Genomic DNA, 13,428 nt, shown 5'->3' on the forward strand with positions numbered 1-13,428 from the left:
GTACACTAAATGCTATAGGCACATCTGCCTGGCTGGGCCCACTAGACTGTCTAATGGGGCTTCGGGGTGATCCTGACCACACATAATTTCCTCATTCTCTCCTTTGCTCTTAGATAAAAAACAACTTGGCTCTCTTGGGCACACAAATCCTGCTGATGCCATTCTGGCTGAGGTGACCTGGTGAACAGAAAAAACCTCGGGACTCTAGGTGGGGGGCTTCCTGGCTGGATGGCAGGCGTCTGTCACAAAATCTTTGCACCTCAGTCCTTAAAAATGTAAAATCTAAGCAGTAACAGTCACAGGGTCTGCTGTGATGGTGAAACATAGTATTGGACATGAACAGATTTGTTGACAGGAAAAGCCTGGAAGAATGGAATAACAGCAGCTGCCGATATTTACGGACAGCATGCTTTGTGTCAGGCACCATGCTAAATTTAGTTTTTAAAATTTAATTTTGTGAATAGGTAATGCCTTCACCAGTTTCAAAATTCAAGACAATACACAGATTGAATTCAAAATTCAAAGGCTACATAGATCCATAATCTTGTGCTGAATGTGTTTTGGAATTCAGAATTTCTCATATTTTAGAAATATGAGTATACCAAACATATTACTGTGTAGCACCCTGTAAACAAAACCCTAGTATTTCTGCAAAATGAATGAGAATTCACATAAAATGAATTCTATGCCACTTCAGGAGCTTCATGCCACTTCAGGTCACGTTTTGCTACCAAAAAAGGCTTGGTGCCAATCTTATGAAAAAAAAAAAAGAAAAAAAGAAAACAACAACACTTTTTTTTCAGTGTTCTTTGGTTTCAGAGTTGTAGATAAAGGATTCTGGACCTGTACAAGTGAAAAAAAATTCTCCCTCTTAGCCCTGTCCTCCAGCCTACCAGGTCTTCCCATAGACAACTACTAACACCAGCTTCTTGTTATGTCCTTCCAAAGATACTTTGCATATATGAGCAAATATGCATCTCCTCTACTTTTTAAACAGATAGATGTGCAGAGTTCTTTATATACATTACCTTATTTCATCTTTGTAATAGCCCTATGAAGCCATGTGACTTTTATACTTATTTTACAAATGAGGAAACTGATGCTCAAAGAAGCAAGTGTTCTTACACAAGCCAGATAAGTATAAGCAGCCAAGAATGAATTTACACCAGGTTTGCCCAACTTCAAAAGCCATGTTCCTTTAGTTGGTGTGTTGAGACCATTTATTTTTTTCCTCCATTTATTTTTATTAGTTGGAGGCTAATTACTTTATAATATTATAGTGGATTTTGCCATACATTGACATGAATCAGCCATGGATTTACATGTGTTCCCCATCCTGAACCCCCTTCCCACCTCCCTCCCCATCCCATCCCTCTGGGTCATCCCAGTGCACCAGCCCCGAGCACTTGTCTCATGCACCCAACCTGGACTGGTGATCTGTTTCACACTTGATAATATACATGTTTCGATGCTGTTCTCTCAGATCATCCCACCCTCGCCTTCTCCCACAGAAGAGTCCAAAAGTCTGTTCTATACATCTGTGTCTCTTTTTCTGTCTTGCATATAGGGTTATCATTACCATCTTTTTAAATTCCATATATATGCATTAGTATACTGTATTGGTGTTTATCTTTCTGGCTTACTTCACTCTGTATAATGGGCTCCAGTTTCATCCATCTCATTAGAACTGATTCAAATGTATTCTTTTTAATGGCTGAGTAATATTCCATTGTGTACATGTACCACAGCTTTCTTATCCATTCGTCTGCTGATGGCCAGGATATGGAGACCATTTACATTTAATGTGATATGTTTAGATTTAGGTCTGCCATTTTACCATTGCTTTTCCAATTGTTTGCTTTTTTCTTTCTTCTGTTTTCTCTCTTCATAATTCAACAGAAGGGGTAAAGAGTGGAAACAGTGACAGATTTTATTTTCTTGGGCTCTAAAATCACTGCGGATGGTGACTGCAGTCATGAAATTAAAAGACACTTGCTCCTTGGAAGGAAAGCTATGAAAACCTAGACAGTGTATTAAAAAGCAGAGACAATCCTTTATTCACAAAGATCCATAGAGTTAAAATTATGGTTTTTCCATTAGTCATGAACAGATGTGAGAGCTGGACCATAAAGGCTAAGCACCGAAGAATTTATGCTTGTGAATTGTGGTGTCCAAGAAGACTCTGGAGAACCCTTGGACTGCAAGGAGATCAAAACAGTCAATCCTAAAGGAAATCAACCCTGAATATTCACTGGAAGGACAGATACTGAAGTTGAAGCTCCAATACTTTGGCTATCTGATGTGAAGAGCTGACTCTTTAGAAAAAACTCTGATACTGGGAAAAACTGAAGACGGGGACAGAGGATGAAATGGTTGGATGGCATCACTGACTCAACGCACAAGAGTTTGAGCAAACCCCAGCAGATAGTCGAGGACATAGGAGTCTGGTGGGGTACAGTACATTGGGTTGCAAAGAGTTGGACACAACTTAGCGGCTGAACAACAACAAATTAAACATATTCTAATTCTCTTGAATTAGAGAACAGCCTATTATAGTTATCTAAGTATTGACCATTTTTATTGCTCTTCCTTTATTCCTGATGTTCTAAGTTTCTATTTGATTTCCCTTCCCTTCTGTCTGAAGAACTTTCATTAGCAATTTCTTCTGAGAAAATCTGTTGACTATGAATTCTCTTAGTATCTTTTACACTAAGAATATCTTAAAATCCTTCAGAAATAAGATGATGTATTTGTTGGATATAGAATTCTGGTTCTGACAATTCTTTTTTTCTCCATACTTTAAGAATAGTGATCAACTTATTTCTGGTTTTCTGATGAGAAATCCACAATCATTCAAATTCTTATTCCACTATAAGCAACACATGTTTCTCTCTAGTTGCTTTCATGACTTTTTTTTCCCCATTTTTAGCAATGTGATTATGTATGAGCATGGACTTCTTTGGGTTTATCCTGTTTAAGATTTGCTGAGCTTTTAAAATCTGTATGTTTATGTCTTTTGCCAAATCCGAGAAGTTTTTAGCCACTATTTTCTTCAAATAATTTTCCTATACTACACTCTTTCTTTTCTCCTTTTCTTCTTCTCCTTCATGGTCCCAGTGTTTTTTATAATTGTGATTGTATAATTTATAATCTTTTATAATTGTCCCATGTTCCTGAAACTGTTTATTTTAAAATATTTTTTGTCTCTGTTGTTCAGATAGGATAATTTCTATTTATCTATTTCAAGTATTTAATATTTCCTCTGTTTTCTCTTATTCTGCTACTGATTCATCCAGTGAAGTTATTTTGATTATTGTATTTTTCATTTCTAAAATTCCCATTTGGTTATTCTTTGTGTCTTATTTCTAAGCTGAGATTTTCTACCACTCCATTTGTTTCAAGACTATTTGCCCTTACTTCTCTGAGCATTTTCTTAACGGCTGCTTTATCTGTCTGTCAGCTGATTATTCCAACGTTTGTGTCACCGTGGAATACTGGCATATGTTTTGTCTTTTTGTGAGCTGAAATTTTCTTGATTCTTTGTATTCCCCCCAATTTTTAATATTTTATTATGAGGTTTCAGGAGAATCCTGATATTGTTGTCTTAACAGGCAATCAACCCAGCTGGGTTTGGGATTCAAGCTCAGGTTTCAACGTCAGTTCTGTTTGCAAAGCCTTTGTAGTGCTATCTAGTTCTGTACCACATATGTGCTACCCAGTGGTCAGTCTGAGACCTGGCAGTGGGCGAGACTACAGTTCTGTTCCCAAAGTTTTTGGTGTGCTATTTAGAATCAGATCCACTTATGTACATTGTGCAGATAAGGCCTGGAGTCCACAAACTTTGTAGAGTTGCTTTCTGAACTCTTCCATTTCTATGATCTATCTCCTTGGTGGAGAAGGAAATGGCAACCCACTCCAGTATTCTTGCTTGGAGAATTCCATGGACAGAGGAGTCCCTGGGGTTGCAAAGAGTCAGACACGACTGAGCGACTAACAAATCTCCTTGGTACCTTCTAGGTCCTTGGGGCTTTTCTTTTGGTCCTCTGGCCAGAAAGCTGGGGCACTGCTTATTGTGCTCTGCCATGTACTTCCCCTGACAGTGCCTATGACCACATGCCTGTATCAAGTGGAGGGAGAACAAAGAGGATAAAAAGCAGCAGTGGTTCACTTCATACTCGTGAAACAACTCTTATTGGAAAGGAAGCGTCTTTTCCCTCAGTTTTAAGTGTTTTTGGACTGTCACATGCTGGGCATTTTTGGAGGAAAGGAAGAAAATACATGGGAGATTTTCTTCCAACTCTCCCTAAGCACTAGACCCCATTCTCAGTACTTTAGCCAGAATGGAGGACTCTCCTGGAGTTCTCTCTTTCCATGCCAAGATCTAATTCTTCGTTTTGGGCTTCCTTGAGTTCATACCAGAGGCCAATTTATTGGTATTTCGGCCTTTGGTCTTCTCTCCCAATGTACCTGCTACTATTTTTCAGCATCCTCAAATAACTGCTCCATGCATTCTGTATAGCTGCAATCAATGGGAAAGTCAGGATGGAGTGTGCTTACTCCAGAACCAGAAGTTTCCAAACTTAGGCTTTTAACTGGTACACAATACCAATATGTCTGCTTTAAAGACAGCTGCTGGTCTGCACTCATTGGTGACCACCAGCAGTAAACACAAAGCTCTCCATCTGCACATCACACGTCTTTGGGAGTACCGGCTGTGTTTTCACAGGCGTTCCGGCAGTAGTTACCTGAAGATTTCTCGACCCTGACCTGATTCGGTTTTCATGGCATTGTTTGAACCACGTAGGCCAGTTCTGTTCAAGTTGTTACGTGCACATGAATCGGAGGGTGAATCTTACTAAAATGCAGGTTTTAATTCAGAAGATCAGGAATGGGATCTGAGATGCTTCATTTTGTAAAAGCTCCCGTGTGATCTGACATTGCTGGTCTGGGGACCTCAAATGGCTAGGTTGCTTCCCAGTGAGGATACAAGTTCAGCTGGGGAATCATGGTGATCTAGGTTTTTGTACTTTGTCCTGCCCAATGTGGAAATTCAGGACTGGGAAATGGAGATGCTGATAACTGTAGACAAGAATGTGTGTACAAGTAGAGCACCAGCTATGTGTTCTGAGCAAGCAGGGCACCACACCTTTCCCTTTCCTAATCCCAAGGATATCCTATGAGTTCAAAGGTGAATGAGAGATTGAGAATGGTTGGAAAATACTGCATTTAGGCTGTGAACAATGATTTTTAAAAGAAAAATATGCATATTTCATACTAAAAAATAGTAAGAAAAATGTTACCCATCATCTGACTCTATACACAATAATTATTTTTGCTATTTCTTTCTAGTCTTTTTATGAGCATATTTTTATATGCTTATATGAAAATTGTAAGTACAATTAGATCTATTTTCCTCCATTTGTGTCCTACATTTCTCATGTTGTTTGTCCTTGCTATTAAAATTTTTAATGATCAAATAATATTCACTGAAGTGAAGAAAATCTTTAAAATTCTTCTAATGTAGGTATTGGTATTGCTTCTGGTATGTAATTATAAATAATGCTGTAATTAGTAACTTTCATGTTCATGTTGTTTTTCCGTGTTAGAAAAAAGTTAACTGTTATCCATCGCCCATCTGACCAGTGTTATGATGAGAACAGACAATCCATTTCTCTGGACAAGAGACAGAAAGCAGTTGTACTCAGGAGCTTCCACTATGCCTGATTTAGATGATTCAGAAGGTGAGATCTGGGTCCTTTAAGCTGATGAGATTTAGACAATATTTTCAGGCTGAGCTGACACAGTAACTGCACAAGAATCCTCAGAACTCTAGGGAAGGGTAAATGTATTTTGCCTTTGGTAAAAATGGCCCCTTGTCAATCTTCCATACTTTTTAATCCCCCAGAATCTGTGAGTGTGGTAAGAAATCACTCCTACATTTATGTTTTATGGCACAGAGGACCTCAGAAATGGGGGATTATCTAGGTCAGCTCATCTAATCATACGGACCTTTAAAAGCAGAGAACTTTCTCTGGCTGGTGGCAGAAGAAAAGGTGGAAGGGAAGACTTGAAGCATGAGAAGAACCTGACACACTGCTGCTGGCTTTAAATATGGACGCAGCCATGTGAGGAGAAATGCAAGAAGTTTAAGGAGATGAGAGAGAGGCCTCCAGTCAACAGCTGGCAAGGAATGGGGTAACAACAAGAAACTGAATTTGGGTTCAGTTAAGCTTACAAATGTTATAAGAATGATGCCTTTCTAAATAATTTAAAAGAAAAAGGAGACTAACTCTAGCAATGAAAAGGATAGGCAAATGACATCAAAATAGAGGCAGTATGCTAATTAATACCATTGTGGAGGAAGGCAACTGGGCAATGTGTATCAAAATTTTTAAAAGGAGGTTTAGTCCTTCAGCTCAGTTGAGTTCAGTCACTCAGTTGTGTCTGACTCTTTGCAACCCCAAGGACTGCAGCACACCAGGCTTCCTTGGCCATCACCATCTCCCGGAGCTTGCTCAAACTCATGTCCATCTAATTGGTGATGCCATCCAACCATCTCATCCTCTGTCATCCCCTTCTCCTCCTGCCTTCTGTCTTTCCTAGCATCAAGATCTTTTCAGATGAGTCAGTTTTTCACATCAGGTGGCCAAAGTTTTGGAGTTTCAGCTTCAGCATCTTTCCTTCCAATGAATATTCAGGACTGATTTCCTTTAGGATTGACTGGTTTGACCCCTTTGCAATCCAAGGGACTCTAAAGAGTCTTTTACAACACCACAGTTCAAAAGTATCAATTCTTCGGCACTCAGCTTTCGTTATAGTCCAACTCCCACATCCATACGTGACTACTGGAAAAACCACAGCTTTGACTAGACAGACCTTTGCTGGCAAAGTGATGTCTCTGCTTTTTAATAGGCTGTCTAGGTTGGTCATAGCTTTTCTTCCAAGGAGCAAGCATCTTTTTATTTCATGGCTGCAGTCACCATCTGCAGTGATTTTGGAGCCCAAAAAAATAAAGTCTGCCACTGTTTCCATTGTTTCCCAATCTATTTGACATGAAGTGATGGGACCAGATGCCATGATCTTAGTTTTTTGAATGCTGAGTTTTAAGCCAATTTGTTCACTCTCCTCTTTCACTTTCATCAAGAGACTCTTTAGTTCTTCTTCACTTTCTGCCATAAGGGTGGTGTCATCTGCATATCTGAGGTTATTGATATTTCTTCCGGCAATTTTGAGTCCAGCTTGTGCATCATCCAGCCCAGCATTTCTCATGAGGTACTCTGCATATAAGCTAAATAAACAAGGTGACAATATACAGCCTTGATGTACTCCTTTCCCGATTTGGAACCAGTCTGCTATTCCATGTCCAGTTCTAACTGTTGCTTCTTGACCTGCATACAGATTTCTCAGGAGGCAGGTCAGGTGGTCTGGAATTCCCATCTCTTGAAGAATTTTCCACACTTTGTTGTAATCCACACAGTCGAAGGCTTTGGCATAGTTGATAAAGCAGAAGTAGATGTTTTTCTGGAATTCTCTTGCTTTTTCAATGATCCAACGGATGTTGGCAATTAGATCTCTGGTTCCTCTGCCTTTTCTAAATCCATCTTGAACATCTGGAAGTTCAAGGTTCATGTACTGTTGAAGCCTGGCTTGGAGAATTTTGAGCATTACTTGGCTAGCATGTAAGATGAGTGCAATTGTGTGGTAGGTTGAACATTCTTTGACACTGCCTTTCTTTGGGATGAAAACTGATGTTTTCCAGTCCTGTGGCCGCTGCTGAGTTTTACAAATTTGCTGGCATATTGAGTGCAGCACTTTCACAGCACCATGTTTTAGGATTTGAAATAGTTCAACTGGAATTCCATCACCTCCACTAGCTTTGTTCATAGTGATGTTTCTGAAGGCCCACTTGACATCACATTCCAGGATGTCTGGCTCTAGGTGAGTGATCACACCATTGTGGTTATCTTGGTTATGAAGATCTTTTTTGTATAGTTCTTCTGTGAATTCTGGGACTTCCCTGGTGGCTTAGATGGTAAAGCGTCTGCCTACAATGCAGGAGACCCGGGTTCGATCCCTGGGTCAGGAAGATCCCCTGGAGAAGAGAATGGCAGCCCACTCCAGTACTCTTGCCTGGAAAATCCCATGGATGGAGGAGCTGGGAGGCTACAGTCCATGGGGTTGCAAAGAGTTGGACATGACTGAGCGACTTCACTATAACTTTCTGTGTATTCTTGCCACCTCTTCTTAGTATCTTCTGTTTCTGCTAGGTCCATACCATTTCTGTCCTTTATTGTGTCCATCTCTGCATAAAATAGATTTAAGGAACTAGATCTGATAGACAGAGAGCCTGATGAACTATGGACGGAGGTTCGTGACATTGTACAGGAGACAGGGATCAAGACCATCCCCATGGAAAAGAAATGCAAAAAGGCAAAATGGTTGTCTGAAAAGGTCTTACAAATAGCTGTGCAAAGAAGAGAAGCGAAAAGCAAAGGAGAAAAGGAAAGATATTCCCATTTGAATGCAGAGTTCCAAAGAATAGCCAGGAGAGATAAGAAAGCCTTCCTCAGTGATCAATGCAAAGAAATAGAGGAAAACAACAGAATGTGAAAGACTAGAGATCTCTTCAAGAATATTAGAGATACCAAGGGGACATTTCACGCAAAGATGGGTTTGATAAAGGACAGAAATGGTATGGACCTAACAGAAGCAGAAGATATTAAGAAGAGGTGGCAAGAATACACAGAAGAACTGTACAAAAAAGATGTTCACGACCCAGATAATCACAATGGTGTGATCACTCACCTAGAGCCAGACATCCTGGAATGTGAAGTCTGGTGGGCCTTAGAAAGCATCACTACGAACAAAGGTAGTGGATGTGATGGAACTCCAGTTGAGCCATTTCAAATCCTGAAAGATGATGCTGTGAAAGTGCTGCACTCAATATGCCAGCAAATTTGTAAAACTCAGCAGTGGCCACAGGACTGGGAAACGTCAGTTTTCATTCCAATCCCTAAGAAAGGCAATGCCAAAGAATGCTCAAACTACTGCACAATTGCACTCATCTCACACGCTAGTAATGCTCAAAATTCTCCAAGTCACGCTTCAGCAATATGTGAACCGTGAACTTCCAGATGTTCAAGCAGGTTTTAGAAAAGGCAGAGGAACCAGAGATCAAATTGCCAACATCCGCTGGATCATCGAAAAAGCAAGAGAGTTCCAGAAAAACATCTATTTCTGCTTTATTGACTACCCAAAGCCTTAGACTCTGAGGATCACAATAAACTATGGAAAGTTCTGAAAGAGATGGGAATACTAGACCACATGACCTGCCTCTTGAGAAACCTGTATGCAGGTCAGGAAGCAACAGTTAGAACTGGACATGGAACAACAAACTGGTTCCAAATAGGAAAAGGAGTACGTGAAGGCTGTATATTGTCACCCTGCTTATTTAAGTTCTATGCAGAGTCCATCATGAGAAATGCTGGGCTGGAAGAAGCACAAGCTGGAATCAAGACTGCCAGGAGAAATATCAATAACCTCAGATATGCAGATGACACCGCCCTTATGGCAGAAAGTGAAGATGAACTAAAAGCCTCTTGATGAAAGTGAAAGAGGAGAGTGAAAAAGTTGGCTTGAAGCTCAACATTCAGAGAACTAAGATCTTGGCAGCTGGTCCCATCACATCATGGCAAACAGATGGAGAAACAGTGAAAACAGTGTCAGACTTTATTTTTCTGGGCTCCAAAATCACTGCAGATGGTGACTGCAGCCATGAAATTAAAAGACGCTTACTCCTTGGAAAGAAAGTTATGACCAACCTAGACAGCATATTAAAAAGCAAAGACATTACTTTGTCAACAAAGGTCTGTCTAGTCAAAGCTATGGTTTTTCCAGTGGTCATGTATGGATGTGAGAGTTGGACTATAAAGAAAGCTGAGCACGGAAGAATTGATGCTTTTGAACTGTGGTGTTGGAGAAGACTCCTGAGAGTCCTTTGGACTGCAAGGAGATCCAACCAGTCCATCCTAAAGGAGATCAGTCCTGGGTGTTCATTGGAAAGACTGATGTTGAAGCTGAAACTCCAATACTTTGGCCACCTCATGCGAAGAGTTGACTCATTGGAAAAGACCCTGATGCTGGGAGGGATTGGGGGCAGGAGAAGAAGGGGACGACAGAGGATGAGATGGCTGGATGGCATCACTGACTCTATGGGCATGAGTTTGAGTAAACTCCGGGAGTTGGTGATGGGCATGAGTTTGAGTAAACTCCGGGAGTTGGTGATGGACAGGGAGGCCTGGCGTGCTGCAATTCAGGGGGTTGCAAAGAGTTGGACACGACTGAGTGACTGAACTGAACTGAACTGCATAAAATGTTCCCTTGAAATCTCCAATTTTCTTGAAGAGATCGCTAGTCTTTCCCTATCTATTGTTTTCCTCTCTTTCTTTGCATTGATCACTGAGGAAGGCTTTCTTATCTCTCCTTGCTATTCTTTGGAACTCTGCATTCAGATGGGTATATCTTTACTTTTCTCCTTTTGCTTCTCTTTTCTCAGCTATTTGTAAGGCCTCCTCAAATAACCATTTTGCCTTTCTGCATTTCTTTTTCTTGGGGATGGTCTTGATTCCTGTCTCCTGTCCAATGTCATGAACCTCCATCCGTAGTTCTTCAGTCAGTCTGTCTATCAGATCTAATCCATTGAATCTATTTGTCACTTCCACTGTATAATCGTAAGGTATGTGATTTAGGTCATGCCTGAATGGTCTAGTGGTCTTCCCTACTTTCTTCAATTTCAGTCTGAATTTGGCAGTAAGGAGTTCATGATCTAAGCAACAGTCAGCTCCTGGTCTTGTTTTTCCTGACTGTATAGAGCTTCTCCATCTTTGGCTGCAAAGAACAGAATCAATCTGATTTCGGTATTGACCATCTGGTGATGTCCATGTATAGAGTCGTCTCTTGCGTTGTTGGAAGAGGGTGTTTGCTATGACCAGTGCGTTCTCTTGGCAAAACGCTTGTTAGCCTTTGCCCTGCTTCATTCTGTACTCCAAGGCCAAATTTGCCTGTTATTCCAGGCATCTCTTGACTTCCTACTTTTGCATTCCAGTCCCCTATGATGAAAAGGACATCTTTTTTGGGTATTAGTTCCAGAAGGTCTTGTAGGTCTTTATAGAACCATTCAACTTCAGCTTCTTCATCATTACTGGTTGGGGCATAGACTTGGATTACTGTGATATTGAATGGCTTGCCTTGGAAATGAACAAGAGATCATTCTGTCGTTTCTGAAATTGCACCCAAGTACTGAATTTTGGACTCTTTTGTTGATAATGAGGGATACTCCATTTCTTCTAAGGGATTCCTGACCACAGTAGTAGATACAGTGGTCATCTGAATTAAGTTCTCCCATTCCAGTCCATTTTAATTCACTGACTCCTAAAATGTCAATGTTCATTCTTGCCATATCCTGTTCGACCACTTCCAATTTGCCTTGATTCATGGACCTAACATTCCAGGTTCCTATGCAATATTGTTCTTTACAGCTTAGTCCTTAATGTAGTTAATTCTACTGTTGGGAATGCACGCTAAGAAAATTCAGAGCTGTGCTCTAAGTTGCATGAAAAGCATGTTCCCTGAAGCTATGGTAGCCTCAAATTAGAAATGACTTAGGCTAAAAAAAGCCTCCTTGCATCATCCTGGTTTTTTCTTCCCGTCATTAAGCCAACCCATAAGCAAGTCCTGTAAAGTGTACAACCAAATATATCCCAGGTTATCCTCATATCTGCCACCATCTACCACCATTATTTCTTGCCAGAGTGCCTGTGTCAGCTCTTTACCTGATCTTATTTTTTCTACTCTTATCCCTCTCTAATCCATTCTCTACAAAGGAGCCAGAGGAATTAAAAAAAAAAAAAAGGGAAATGATATCAAGTCTCTCTCTTGTTAAACACACCTAGTGGCTTCCCACTTCTCCTGACACTGACCCCAAGGCTCTACACAAACTGTCCTGAGCTTACCCCTACAGAGTCATCTCCTATCACCATGTCTCACCATGTTCCAACCATACCAGCTTTCTCTTTGTTCTTGGAATAATGCAAGTCAAGATAGCTTCTTCTGAAGCAATGGCTGTTATAAGTGTCAAAAGGAGAAAATACTAAGGGCTGAATCCCACACCACCTTTTATGAGCTGTTTCTTTGGGCAAGTTGATTTACCATTCTGTGTCTCAGTTTATTTTATTTTCCAAAAAGTGGGATAACAAGAGCAGGTACCTCTCATTCTCTTGCTTAAGAGAGACTATATTCTATACTTAGTGTAATAATAGCCTGGCACACAGTAAAGGCTCAACAAATATTAACTATGTAAGTTGACATTCTAAGTGGGATTCCTTGGGGGGAAAAATGGTGAAAAAGGTCCCAATTGAATCACTCTCTATCCAAAACATTTTGATGGCTCCCATTACCCCAGGATCAAAGTCAGTTTCTTAGTACATAAGATCCCTTGTGATGTGGTTCCCACATTCACCTATTCTCCCTTCACACACCAGCACAAGTAATATACAACCCCTTGGTCCGTCCCCTGCCTAAACACACACACATGAGATGACAAGATGATTCCACAGCCCCATTTGTATCCATTTTTCTCTTGGCCACAAATACCAACTACTCCCAATACTACAGAACTTTTATTAGCCCCTTAAAATTTAGTCCATCATGCATTATCTCAGTGAAGCCCTTCCTTCTATATCCTGTCCCAACTCAACCCTTCAGAGTAATCACCCTTCTGTGAGCTTCAACAGACCTGAGACATACTTCTTTAACTGTTTTAGAAACACTTATGGTCTGGAATAAAAAGGGTAAACGGCTCTAACCAACTGTGAACTCCTTGAAGGTTGAGTCCCTATCCAATATTCTATTACTATAACACAACTTCTGCTCATGAATGACTGTGGTCAAGTTACTTGTACATTAACATCAGTTTCATGTAAACCATAAAAGGGGGGTAGCCCTTACTAATCTCATGGGGTTGAGAGAATTAAATAAGAGAATATGGATGAAATGCCAAGCAATTTCTGCAATAGTTGGCACTCTATATAGCAGTCATATAAATATTACTGAACCAGCTTTGCCATCCATGGGGGGAAAAAATCAAAAGGATCAAGATTACTTCCATTACAATGAAAAGAATGAGGGCAACTATCATTGTATTACGAGTAATGAAAAATGAAAATTATTAAGGTGGCATAGGTAGGGGATAATTCTTTTCCAAATATGGTGCTAGATCAACTGGATATCAATATGGTAAAACATGTATCTATCTCACAACACACACAAAATTAATTTCAAATGGATTATCTTAATATAAAAGGTAAAACAACAGAGCTTCTAGAGTACATGAGAAATTCTACATGACCATAGGATAGGTCAAAATTTTCT

At 40.2% G+C, this 13,428-nt stretch overlaps 1 protein-coding gene and 1 non-coding gene across 2 annotated transcripts in view; one reads left to right on the plus strand and one right to left on the minus strand.

Annotated features, from left to right (window-relative positions):
- Positions 1–13,428, minus strand: part of PSMF1 (proteasome inhibitor subunit 1) — a 48,357-nt gene that overhangs the window by 4,984 nt on the left and 29,945 nt on the right. The window lies entirely within an intron of this gene.
- Positions 8,015–8,087, plus strand: TRNAC-ACA. The gene has a single exon. It is a non-coding gene; the product is annotated as a tRNA-Cys (tRNA).

Source organism: Cervus elaphus, chromosome 23 (genome assembly GCF_910594005.1).
Source record: "Cervus elaphus chromosome 23, mCerEla1.1, whole genome shotgun sequence".
Classification (NCBI taxonomy): domain Eukaryota; kingdom Metazoa; phylum Chordata; class Mammalia; order Artiodactyla; family Cervidae; genus Cervus; species Cervus elaphus.